Here is a 12,881-nt window from a genome sequence, read left to right as displayed (position 1 = left end):
TTACATTTACCTAATTGTTTACCTAGATTATTTATGAAATCTGTGATAGTCATGATTTAAAGTTATGAAACCACCACTGCAAAATTATAACTGAGACAGTGAAAAAAGATTTGGCCTAACTGGCTCCATCTTGCTCATAACCTCCAAACCGTCCTTGTTCATTCCTGCACATAGGCCGAACTAACACTGAGAGGAACCTGGTTTATAGTTTAGCTTTGAAACAAAGGCAGTAACAGTCCTTTCCTTACTGTCTGTGGACTAGACTGCCAAAAGCCACAGGATTAGAAGTGCTAGTCATCTTACTAAATTCAACATGCAGCTATTTTTATTAAACCCATATCAATGTCTTACTTATTAAAAATTACTCAAGTAAAGATCATTCCATTTTGGGCTGGGTTTATAGTTTTGAAAACCCCCCAATGCCAAATTTTGACACCTTATAGTATTTGGCAGGAATACGTATGAAATCGGTTGATTACTAAATGTAAACAAAAATGTATGCTGCCAATTCTTAAGACATTTCTAATATTGTTTTACAATAATTTTAAAGCTAGCTTATTAAAGATTTTACTTAAGTTACATAAAGTTGAAAAACCATTTGACTAGTCTCTTTTAGTATCTAACTTAAGTACTTTTATTTTTCTTTAAGCCAATTAATTAGAGCTCTTTTATATATTTTTGGTAGTGGAACATCCTGTATACAACACACAAATACATATAAAAATCTATTAGGCATATCGATGGAAGTACTGAAACCGCCTTTACGAAATTATAACTAATGAAATTATGACAGTGAAAGAAATCAGACCTAACCGACTCTATCTTGCTTCTAACCCTTAAGCTGTCCTTGTTCATTCCTGGGTGTAAGTTCAACCAACTTTGGGAAGGAATTTGGTCCACGGTTCGACTCTGAAAGCAAATTGGTAATAGCCCTTTCCTGAAAAGAACCCCTTCTTGCCTGGGGAGCAGTCTGCCTTTGCAGGACTAACATATTAGCTACAAGATTAGAATGTACAGTTTAGGGGTCATGCAGTCTCTGGCTCCAAAAGTCTGAACCTCCCCAAACTGCTCCTGCAGGTAACATCACATCACTACTGTAAAACCTAAGATCAGGGCTTGTTATGTGTTGCAGACCCTGCCCAGGCCGGTAATCTGGCCCAACCAGTTGTGCCATCATACCCATGAATAGAAGACAGCAAGAAAAGCTAACTTCAACCCCCTATGATTCCATCTCCAACCTGACTAATCAGCACTCCCCACTTCCCAAGCCCCTACCCACCAAATATCTTTAAAAACTCTGATCCCCGAATGCTCGGGGAGACCCATTTGAGTAATAAACTTTGGTCTGCCACACAGCCGGCTCTGTGTGAGTTACTCCTTCTCCACTGCAATTCCTCTGTCTTGATAAATCGGTTCTGTCTAGGCAGCGGGCAAGGTGAACGCATTGGGCTGTCACAGTACATTTTATAGATTTAAAGACCTCCGCCCTTTTTTTCTATCTTAGACTTTCAGATTCTTGATAACTTGTTTCACAACCCTAGGCAGCTGTCAACTAAACAGCCTTAAATTTGAACATTAAAGGAAACAACTCAGGTGAAAATCAAATAGCAAAATTTACTTCATAAAGCACAGAAAGTAAGAGTCCGGTGGTGCTACAGGAAGACACTAATATTTTTCTTCGAGCCAAATTAAACTACACTCTTCCTTAAAAACCCAAGAGTAGTACTAGCCTCCGTTGCAATAACTATTTTAGTCAAAAAAAAAAAAATCAAGTGAAAACAGAATTCAGTCAACTGAGAAGAAAAAGACAAAAAATAAAATAAACACATTTGCTCAACAACAACAAAAAGACAAGGTCTTAGAAGAGTAAAACAAACAAAACAAAAACAAAAACATGAAGGTCTTCCAAATACAAACACACACACATGCACACACATCTGGATGTCACCCTTTTAATTAAGCTTTTACACAATTGTGCTCCTTTAAACAAAACTCTTTTAATCTTATTACCATATTTCAGCAAGGACAAAATGCTGCTAAACTAACAATGGTCACACAAATTACGATTTCTGAGCACTCTAAGTGTAAGCACAAATTAACACCAGCTGGTTGTTAAATGTTAACTTTATTCTTTAAAAGGAATTTGCAAGACAGAATCCAAAACCAGTTTCTTACCTAGCGATGGGTCTCAGGCTGTAAACTGCTCTCTACCATCCTAGAAGCAGGAAAAAACAAAAACAAAAAACAGGCCGGGCACGGTGGCTCACGCCTGTAATCCCACCACTTTGGGAGGCCTACGCGGGTGGATCACGAGGTCAGGAGATCGAGACCATCCTGGCTAACAAGGTGAAACTCCATCTCTACTACAAACACAAAAATTAGCCAGGCGTGGTGGCGGGCACCTGTAGTCCCAGCTACTTGGGAGGCTGAGGCAGGAGAATGGTGTGAACCTGGGAGGCGGAGCTTGCAGTGAGCCGAGATAGCACCACTGCAGTCCAGCCTGGGCGAAAGAGCGAGACTCCGTCTCAAAAAATAAATAAATAAACAAAAACAAATTTGCCTATTAGAAGAAGTGAGCTCAAACTCCATAAAGGAGTTACCTGCCTTCTAACATCATGGAGGTAAGAAAACTTGTCTTGTTGGACGCAAGTAAAACTCCAAAAAAAAAAAAAGAGAGAGGAGTTGTACAGCAAAATAAACTGTAGATCTTGACCAAATTTTTGAAGATGAGGGATTCTCTGGAGGGGGTGCTCTCAGACCTCAGCAAATTGTCCTACTGGTTTGGGTCATAAAGTGAGCTCACGCTGGTCCCAAGCACTGACAGGAGATTTGCCAAAGGTCAGGGGCATCTCCACTCAGAATCCCCCCATGGTTACCAAAAGGTGAACCCTGAAAATCGGAAACAGGTCTCAGTTAATTTAGAAAGTTTATTTTGCCAAGGTTGAGGACACACTCGTGACAATGCCTCAGAAAGTCATGACAACACATGCCCAAGGTGGTCAGGGCACAGCTTGGTTTTATACATTTTAGGGAGACATGAGACATCAATCAATATATGTTAAGTAGTACATAGGTTCGTTCCGGAAAGGCTGAACAACTTTAAGCAAAGGCAGGAAGACTGGAAGCAGGGAGGGAGCTTCAAGGTCACGGATAAGTGATACACAAATAATTACATTATTTAGAGTTTTTGGTTAGCTTCTCCAAAGGAGGCAAACAGATACACATCTATCTCAGGGAGCAGAGGGGTGACTTTGAATAGAATGGGAGGCAGGTTGGCCCTAAGCAATTTCCAGCCTGAGTTTTCCTTAGTGATTTTGGGGGACCAAGATATTTTCCTTTCACAACATAACAGAAAGCACATGTCTGAAAAGAACCACAAAAGTCACCCTGGGAAGAGAGAGTCTGTCCAATACAGTGTTCAGGGAACTGGATATCCCTAGGCAAAATAACATAGGGTCCTTATTGTGCGAAATTCGCAACAATTCATTCAACATGAATGAAAGACCTAAACCCAGAACTTGATAAAGTCACTCTCTAAGAAGAAAGCATACAGTGTGCAGATACCAGGGTCAACCTGGATCTATGCTCACGGTTTGCAAAAAGGAAAACAAAAAAAATAAAGAAGACAAAAAAGAACACAAGCAAGCAACAACCAAAACTCACTGGCAACAGACTGATATGCTAGTGAATTTCTTTAACTTCATCAATCACCAACATAACGGAAAACCAGAACACTGCACAACCTGAAACTGCATCAGACTACATGGCTTGTGGGCAAGAAAGAATGAAAAACATGAATGAAAAGAAAGAAACATACAAAGGATCATAAGAAGCGTTTGGAGAAAAACACAGCTGATGAGGCATTTTTTGGAAAAGGTGTAAGTAACTAACATTACTAACTAGCAAAAAATACCAGAAAACAGAAATTAATTACCAAACCAAAACTGGATAAAGAAACCAAAGAGGCTTTTCTGCAAATAACACATAAAACTGAAAACAAGTATGCTTGTTAACACGTGGTTAACATCACTAATCATGGCAAAAATGAAAATCAGAACAAGACTCAGATACTGTGTCTCTCTCAGTGGAATGAGTATAACAAAGACCTTCATGTATCTTAAAAGAAGGGAAACCAGAAATGCTGCTGTGAATTTCCAAAGAGGAGAGCTCTCTTATCCACAACTGTTAACAGGTAAATTAGTACACACACTACAGAGGCCACCTGGAGGTTCCTCAGAAAACTAAAAATATGACGACCATTTCACTGAGCTGTGCTGCTACTGGAATCACATGAATCAGTACACGGAAGACACATCTGCCTTCCCACGCTGACTGCGGAACCAGTCGCAATAGCCAAGATAAGGAATCAACCTACCTGTCCACCCGCAGAGGATGAGATCCAGAAACTGCAGTATCCAGTCACGACCAGATACTCTACAGCCAGACACGGGTACTGAAATCATGTCATCCGTGGCAACACTGTGGAACCTGGAGGACATTATGGTAAATGAAACACACCAGGCAAGGAAAGACAAACCTCGCATCCCCTCACTCATGAGGAATCTAGGAAACTTTATCTCACACAGACCTACAAACCACCATCGTGCTTGCCAGGGTTGGAACAGAAGGCTGGGCATGGGTGGGCATAGGAAACAGGTACAAAGTGACACGTTGCGTAAGAGGAATGAAACCTGCTTTTCTATTCCTCAGCAGGATGATTATGGAAAACTTTACCAAAGGGTAGTTTTCAAGACAGCCAGAAAGGAGGGTTCTCGCTCTTCTTACTCAAAGACATGAAAACTCTACAAGGCAAAAAATGACGCTAAATACCCTGATTCATCCCTATACAATGCATGCATGGACCCAAATGTCCCACTCTACCCTCTAGTTGTACATCTTTAGGACAGGGCTAATTTTGTTTCTTGAAAGGAACATAGAGAAACAATGCTAAAATTCCCGTGGGACCACAAAATGCCCTGAAACTCCAAAGCCATGCTGAAACACCAAAGGTCAGATGGACAAAAGGCTCGCTATGCAGTGAAGGGCACTGGGCTAGGTGGCTAGACACATGCAGGTAAACAACACTGGAGCCTTAACTCTCATCAGATGCAAAAACTAACCCAAGGTCAATGAAACATTTCAGCAGAAGACCTCAATCTATTAAAAGTCCTACAAGGAAACCTAGGACATATCTTTCTCAATATGGGCTTTGGAAAGCATTTAGACAAAAAGCAACAGCAAGAAAAACCAAAAAGACAAGCTGGGCCTAAGAAATGATAACACTGCCAGACAGCAAAATACATCACCGGCACAGTAAACACACAGGCTACAGGATGGGAGAAAATGTTCCCAAACTATGCTTCTGACCAAGGTCTGATAGCCAGACTCTAACATGACCTTAAAAAATCAAGAGGCAGAAAAACAAACCATTCAAACAATGGGTAGAGAACATGAACAAACACCTCAACATCACTCATCATCAGAGAAATGCAACTCTCACGAACAGAGATACCATCTCACATCGGTCAGAATGGCCATTTGTCCTAAGTCCAAATATTTACATGGTGGCAAGGCAGTGGAGGAAAGCAAACCCCGCTACACTCTTGGGAATAAAAACTAGTTCTCACACTATGAGAAGTGGTTTGGAGGTTCTTCAAAGAACTTAGAACTACCATCCAAATGAGCAATCGCATAACTGGGTATCTACACAAAGGAAAACAAATCATAAATCCTCCTTTCAAAATGACACAGGCATGAGTATGTTCTTGGAAGTGCTATTCACATGGAAATATAAAATAACATCGACCTATGTCCCCCCTTAACAGTTGATTACATGTTTTAAAAGTGCTGTACATCGATACCACAACATCCTACACAGCTTAAAAAAACAATGGCTTTGGCAGCAATAAGGATGGATCTGCAGGTCACTATGCTAAGCAAACTAACACAATAACAGAAAACCAAATACCACATGGACTCACAGGCAAAATACCTATACACAATACAATGACTTTGTGATCTCTTTTTTCCCCTCTCTGATTGGACACAGAAATCCCTGCTGACAAAAGCAAATATACACCTGTGAGACCAACACTTCAGAGCTTCTGCATTGGGGAGAAAACAATGAACCCAAAGAGAAAGCATCTTACCTTGGCGGAAAGGATGATTGGGTTAAAATTGTGGAAAAATCGCAATTTTGGAAGGGGTTGCTGTCTAACATATTCAAGCACTAAAGCTACTAAGTGGAGAAAAGATTTAAAAAAAAATACACAAGCTAAAAATATGCAAAGGACCTGCACAACCACTTCTGCAAAGGCCATGAGACTGATTCACAGGTGAAAAAAAAAGTTTATCCACATCACTAAATACTCCAAACATGTGAGTCAGAATCACACTCCAACATCAGACACCATCAAACTCCACTGAGAATGAATATTACCAAAAACAGCAACAACATTTTTGGAAAGTAGCAGCCAATGTAGATTTACAGAAAGGGAAACTCTTATATGCTGTTGATGCCAATGTGAATTAGTGAATATACTGTGAAAAAGTTGGGATGTTCCTCACACTGCATATGCATTTAAAGCAAAGGAAACCAGTACCTTAAGGAGTGACCTGCCTTCCCATGTTTCATGACAGTATTCACAATATAGAAGATATGGAATCAACCTACCTGTCCATCCACAGATGAAGGGATGAGGAAACTGCAGTATTTATCTGCACAACGCGATACTCTTCAGCCATAACAAACTAACGTAATTTTCATTTGGAGCCATATGGATGAACCTGGAAAATATGTTAAATAAAATAAGCCAGGCATAGAAAAACAAGCAGATTCATCTCACTCATATGGAATCCAGAAAACTTTGCCTTCGATAAGTAGAAGGCACAGTAGCAGTTTTCTGAGGAGAGGGAAGGAGGGAATGGGAGGATTGGTTATGGAAACAAAATTGCAGTTAGTTAAGACAAATACATTCTTGTGTTCTATACTACAGCTCGGTGATTCTGGTTAAAAAAATACTATATTTTTCAGAAAAGCTAGAAGGGAGCAACTCCAATGTTCTCACAAAAGAAGAATACCTGTATGAGAGAACAGATATGCCACGTACCCTGATCTGATCATTATTAAAAATATACATCAATCAAAACATCCCAGAGGAACAACAGTCCCAGTATACTCTCTAATTATATACTTTATTATGCACAGAAATTTAAGAAATGTGAATACACAATGCTGATGATCACATGGAACCACAAATGGCCCTGAATGTCTACGGAATCCTGAGAAATAGAAACTAAGTTGGAGGACTCACAATCCCTGATATGCCGCTGTGCTCCAGCCTGGGTTAAGAGAATGAGACTCTGTCTCAAAAAAATTGTTAGAAAATTTGAGGGAATCATAGAAGTGATAACTATAGGGACTCTGTCACTCAGGCTGGAGTGCAGTGGCATGATCATGGCTGACTGCAGCCTTGACCTCTCCAGCACAAGTGATCCTCCCACCTCTGCCTCCTGAATAGCTGGAAGGAACTACAGGCACACACCACCATGCCTGGCTAATTTTTTTGTATTTTTTGTAGAGATGAAGTTATGCCATGTTGCCTAGGCTGGTCTCAAATTCTTTGGCTCAAGTGATCTGCCCACCTCGGCCTTGCAAAGTGCTTGGATTACAGGCATGAGCCATCATGCCTGGCCATAAAAAAACATGCATGGCTACATCAAAGTGAAAAGTTTTGCAAGGAAAAGGAAACAATGAACCCAAAAAGAAAGGCTGGGAGAACATTTTGAGGAATCACCTATTGGCTAAAGGGTTGTTATGGAAAATACACAACACATTAACAGTACTAAGTAGCAACAAAAAAAACAATGATCCACCCAAAACTGAGCAGGGACCCTGAATAGACATTTCTGCCAAGAGGACAGTAAACCACACGCAAGGTCCCTTCCCCCGGTCAGGTGGCCATGACTAGAGGGACAGAGTTAGGCAGGCACTGCAGGGAGTGGAGAAATGTGACCCCTGTGTCCCGACGCCAGGGACACAGATTTAAAAATTCAGCAGACCAGGTGCAGTAGTTCACGCCTGTAATCCCAGCACTTTGGTAAGTTGAGGCGGGAGGATTGTTTTGAGCTCAGAAGTTTGAGACAAGCCTATGCAACATGGCGAAACCCCGTGGCTACCAAAAATACAAAAAAAAAAAAAAAATAGCTGGGCGTGGGGCATAGGCCCAGATACTGGAAAGGCTAAGGCTGGAGAATCCCTTGAGCCCAGAAAATGGAGGTTGCAGTGAACTGAGATCCACCACTGCACTCCAGCCTGGGCAACAGGGCGAGACCGTATCTCCAAAAGCAGGGCGAGACCGTATCTCCAAAATTAGCAAACCCTGGAGGCTAAGTTGGATCCTTTCCTTCCACCTGAGGCTTGAAAGCAAGGCAGCCAAACTGGGGCCTGGCCCCTACACCCCATCTGGGCCGGGCTTCCCCTTCCTCCCACAGCCAGAGCTTTCCTCTCTCTCCACCTACATGGGGAATCTCCCTCAGAAACAGCCCTAAAGCCTCCTACACGTTCCAACCTCAAAAGCCCTCAGGGAATGAGTATCACTGTAAAATTAATGGTAAGATATCAAGAGAGAAAAGAAAAAGGAGTGAGAATCTAGCAGAAATACACAGAATATTCCAGAAATCGAAAGCTTCTGTACTCACCATGAAAGGAAAACGCACCAAAGAAGCTGGGCCACGGAGAAGCCACACCAAAGCGCTGTCCTCAGCAGTCAGTGCCACGGACAGGAGGTGTTTCTTCCCCAGGATGCGCCCTCAAGTTATCCCGAAGCTGCCACAGCGCCGACTCCTGATAATTCTAAAATTCATATGGAATCAAAAAAGAGCCCACATAGCCAAAGCAAGACTAAGCAGAAAGAACAAATCTGGAGGCATTACATTACCTGACTTCAATCTATACTACAAGGCCATAGTCAGCAAAACAGCATAATACTGGTATAAAAATAAGCACATAGACCAATGGAATAGAATAGAGAACCCAGAAACAAACCCAAATACTTACAGCCAACTGGTCTTTGACAAAGCAAACAACAATATAAAGTGGGGAAAGGACACCCTACTCAACATATGGTGCTTGGATAATTGGCAAGCTACATCCCAAGAAATGAAACTGGATCCCCCACCTCTTACCTTATACAAAAGTCAACTTAAATCTGAGACCTGAAACCATAAAAATTCTAGAAGGTAACATTGGAAAACCCCTTCTAACACATTGGCTTAGGCAGAGACTTCATGACCAAGAACCCAAAAGCAAGTGTGGCCAACAAAATGAAGATAAACAGGCGAGACTTAATTAAGCCAAAAAGTTTCTGCACAGCAAAAGAAACAATTAGCAGAGTAAACAGACAACCCACAGAAAGGGAGAAAAATCTTCACAATCTATACATCTGACAAAGGACTAATATCCAGAATCTACAAGGTACTCAAATCAGCAGGAAAAAAAACCAATCCCTTCAAATAATGGGCTAAAGACTTGAATAGACAATTCTCAAAAGGAGATACAAAAAATGGCCAACAAACATGAAAAAATGCTCATCATCACTAATGATCAGGGAAATGCAAATCAAAACCACAATGTCAGGCCGGGAGTGGTGGCTCACGCCTGAAATCCAACACTTTGGAAGACTGAGGTGGGTGGATCACAAGGTCAAGAGATCAAGACCACCCTGGCCAACATGGTGAAAACCATACAAAAATTAGCCAGGCGTGGTGGCAGGCACCTGTAGTCCCAGCTACTCAGGAGGCTGAGGCAGGAGAATCACTTGAACCCGGGAGGTGGAAGCTGTAGTAAACCAAGGTTGCACCACTGCACTCCAGCCTGGCAACAGAGCAGACACCATCTCAAAAAAAAACACCCAATGCCATGCCACCTTACTCCTACAAGAACGGCCATAATCAAAACATCAAAAAATAAAAAATATTGGTGGGCATTTGGTGAAAAGGGAACACTTTTATACTGCTAGTGGTAATGTAAACTAGTACAACCACTATGGTAAACATAGTTCTTAAAGAACTAAAAGTAGAACTACCATTTAATCCAGCAATTCCACTACTGGGTATCTACCCAGAGGGGAAAAGAAGTCATTATATAAAAAAGATGCTTGCACACACAAGTGTAAAACAGCACAATTCACAATAGCAAAAGTATGTAACCAGCCCAAATGCCCATCAATGAGTAGATTAAGAAATTGTGATTATATATATATAAACATATACATACATACATACATATATCTTATGGAATACTATTTAGTCATAAAAAGGAAAAAAATAATGGCATTCACAGCAACCTGGATGGGATCAGAGACTATTATTCTAAGTGAAGTAACGTAAGAATGGAAAAGCAAACCGTATGCTCTCGCTAGAAGAGGGCGCTAAGCTATGAGGATGCAAAGGCATTAGAATACTAGAACTTTGGGGACTTGGGAGAAAGGGTGGGGGGGGTAAGGAATATAAGGCTACAAATTGCATACAGTGTATACTGCACAGGTGTTGGGTGCACCAAAATCGCAGGAATCACCTCTAAAGAACTTACTCATATAATAAAACACCACCTTTTCCCCAAAACCCTATGGAAATAAAATGAAGAACTTTTTGTTTATGCATACCACATATTTTTTAACTTTTTTCACAGGTTCATTGAGATATAATTTATATATTATTTAACTCACCCATTTAAAGTATAAAATTCACTTTTTTTAACTGTATTAACTGGGTAAACAATCACCACAATGTAATTTTAGAACATTTTCACACTCCTTAAAAGAAACCTTGCACCCACTAGCAATCTTTTCCCATTTTCCCCATTCTTCCTTTAAACCCCTCCCAGCCCTAGGCAATCATCCATCTACTTCCTAACTAAGAATTTGCCTATTCTGGAAGGATTTGCCTATTCTGGACATTTCATGTAAGTGGAATCATAATAACATAGTTACATGTGACTCACTACTTTCATTTATCATGTTTTCAATGTTCATCCATTTTGGAGCATGTATTAATATGTTTTTCTTTTTCATTGCCAAATAATATTTTATTTTATGGACAGACCACATTTTATTAATCCACTCCAAAATTCATGGATATTTCTGTTGTTTCCTACTTTTTGTTGCTATAAATACTTTTATGTGTAAGGCATTTGTTTTAATTTATTTTTAGTGTATACATAGGACTGAATTTACTGAGTCATGTGGTAATTCCATATTTAACCTTTTGAAGAATGGTTTCATTTTTCTGCATGTGGCTTGCCAATTATGCCAGCACCATATGTTGAATAGGGTGTCCTTTCCCATTTTCTTTTGATTGCTTTGTCAAATATTAGGTAGTCTGATGCCTCCAGGTTTGTTTTTTTTGCTAAAGATTGCTTTGGTTTTTCAGCATCTTTTGTGGTTCCATTCAGATTTTAGGACTAATTTTTCTATTTCTGTGAAGAATGACATTGGAATTTGATAGTGGTTGCATTTAATCTGTAGAATGCCTTGAACAGCATTGAAATTTTAACAATATTAATTTTTTCAATTAATAAATATAGGATGTTTTTCTATTTGTCACTTTCAATTTCTTTCATCAATGTGCTATAATTTTCAGTATACAAATCGTTCACATCCTTCATTAAAATTACTCTTTGCTCTTTTATTTACTTATATATTTGTTTTGTTGCTACTATAAATGGAATTATCTTATTTTTCAGATAATAGTTTGTCATTGGTGTATAGAAACCAGCATACTATTTGTATGTTAATTTTGTAACTTTCAACTTTATTGAACATAGTGTTTATCAGCTATAATGGGTTTTTTGTGGAGTCTAAAACACAGACAATCTCACCCCTTCCTTTTCTATTTAGATGCCTTTCCTTTCTTTGCCTTGTATAATTACTCTGGCAAGTCAATTACATATAATGTTCTCAGCATTTGTAATTTGACATCAAATCCATCTGTTGTAATACACTGTTACTTTTCAACTTGAAAACATGGACATTTATCACTACTCTCCCTTTCTCTTGATCTAGTTCTTATTAAAAAAAACCTATCAATGTAAACCAGGATATTTTTCTACAAAACAATTTCAAACGCACTATAAGTTTTTAATCTAATGATTTTTAAACTTTGTCAATGACTTTGTGGTCTCTCAGAACAAATCCAACACCTTTAGTAGGAAAAGTTATGTTAATTCCTACATTATCATTGGGTCTAGCCAAGAGTTGACCAAAGGTGATATTAACAGATATGCTTATTTATTACCTTGTTCTCACAGTTCTAGCGTTAAGTCTTGAAAAACCTAGTAAAAATTTGGAAAGACTATACTTGCACAAACTCCCTCTCATGAGTCACACAGTTAATCCAGAATATTATTTCTAAGTTATTGTAAAGCCAACAAGTAAATATGATGTAGCATATTAAAAAATCCTAACTTTATTAGTATATTCTATAAGTGAAACATGTAATTGATACTATTTACTAAATATCTCATAATTATATTTACATAGAAACAAAGGAATCAAAAGCATATCTATTATCTAACGTTTAAATGACTAAAAATACTTGAGATAGCATTGCTACATAAATGCTATGTAAATGCTGACAAAAGTAAAAATGTCATCCCCTACATTTGCTAAATATATTGTAACACATTGTAAGCGTTTTTAAAATATATCACTAATGGTTGGGTCAAGTCAGCAAAAATGATTCTAAGTATTTAATTGTGGAAAAATTTAGTACAGGGGATAGTATTCATGTGATGGAAGGATTTTAAATGGAACCCAAAGATTAGCAGCAGCATAAGTTTTAATTGCATACCAGGCGCAGAGTTTAGGATACAAGACAAAATC

This window comes from Gorilla gorilla, chromosome 11 (genome assembly GCF_029281585.2).
Source record: "Gorilla gorilla gorilla isolate KB3781 chromosome 11, NHGRI_mGorGor1-v2.1_pri, whole genome shotgun sequence".
In the NCBI taxonomy this organism is placed as follows: Eukaryota; Metazoa; Chordata; class Mammalia; order Primates; family Hominidae; genus Gorilla; species Gorilla gorilla.
Note: the sequence above shows the minus strand (reverse complement) of the source record.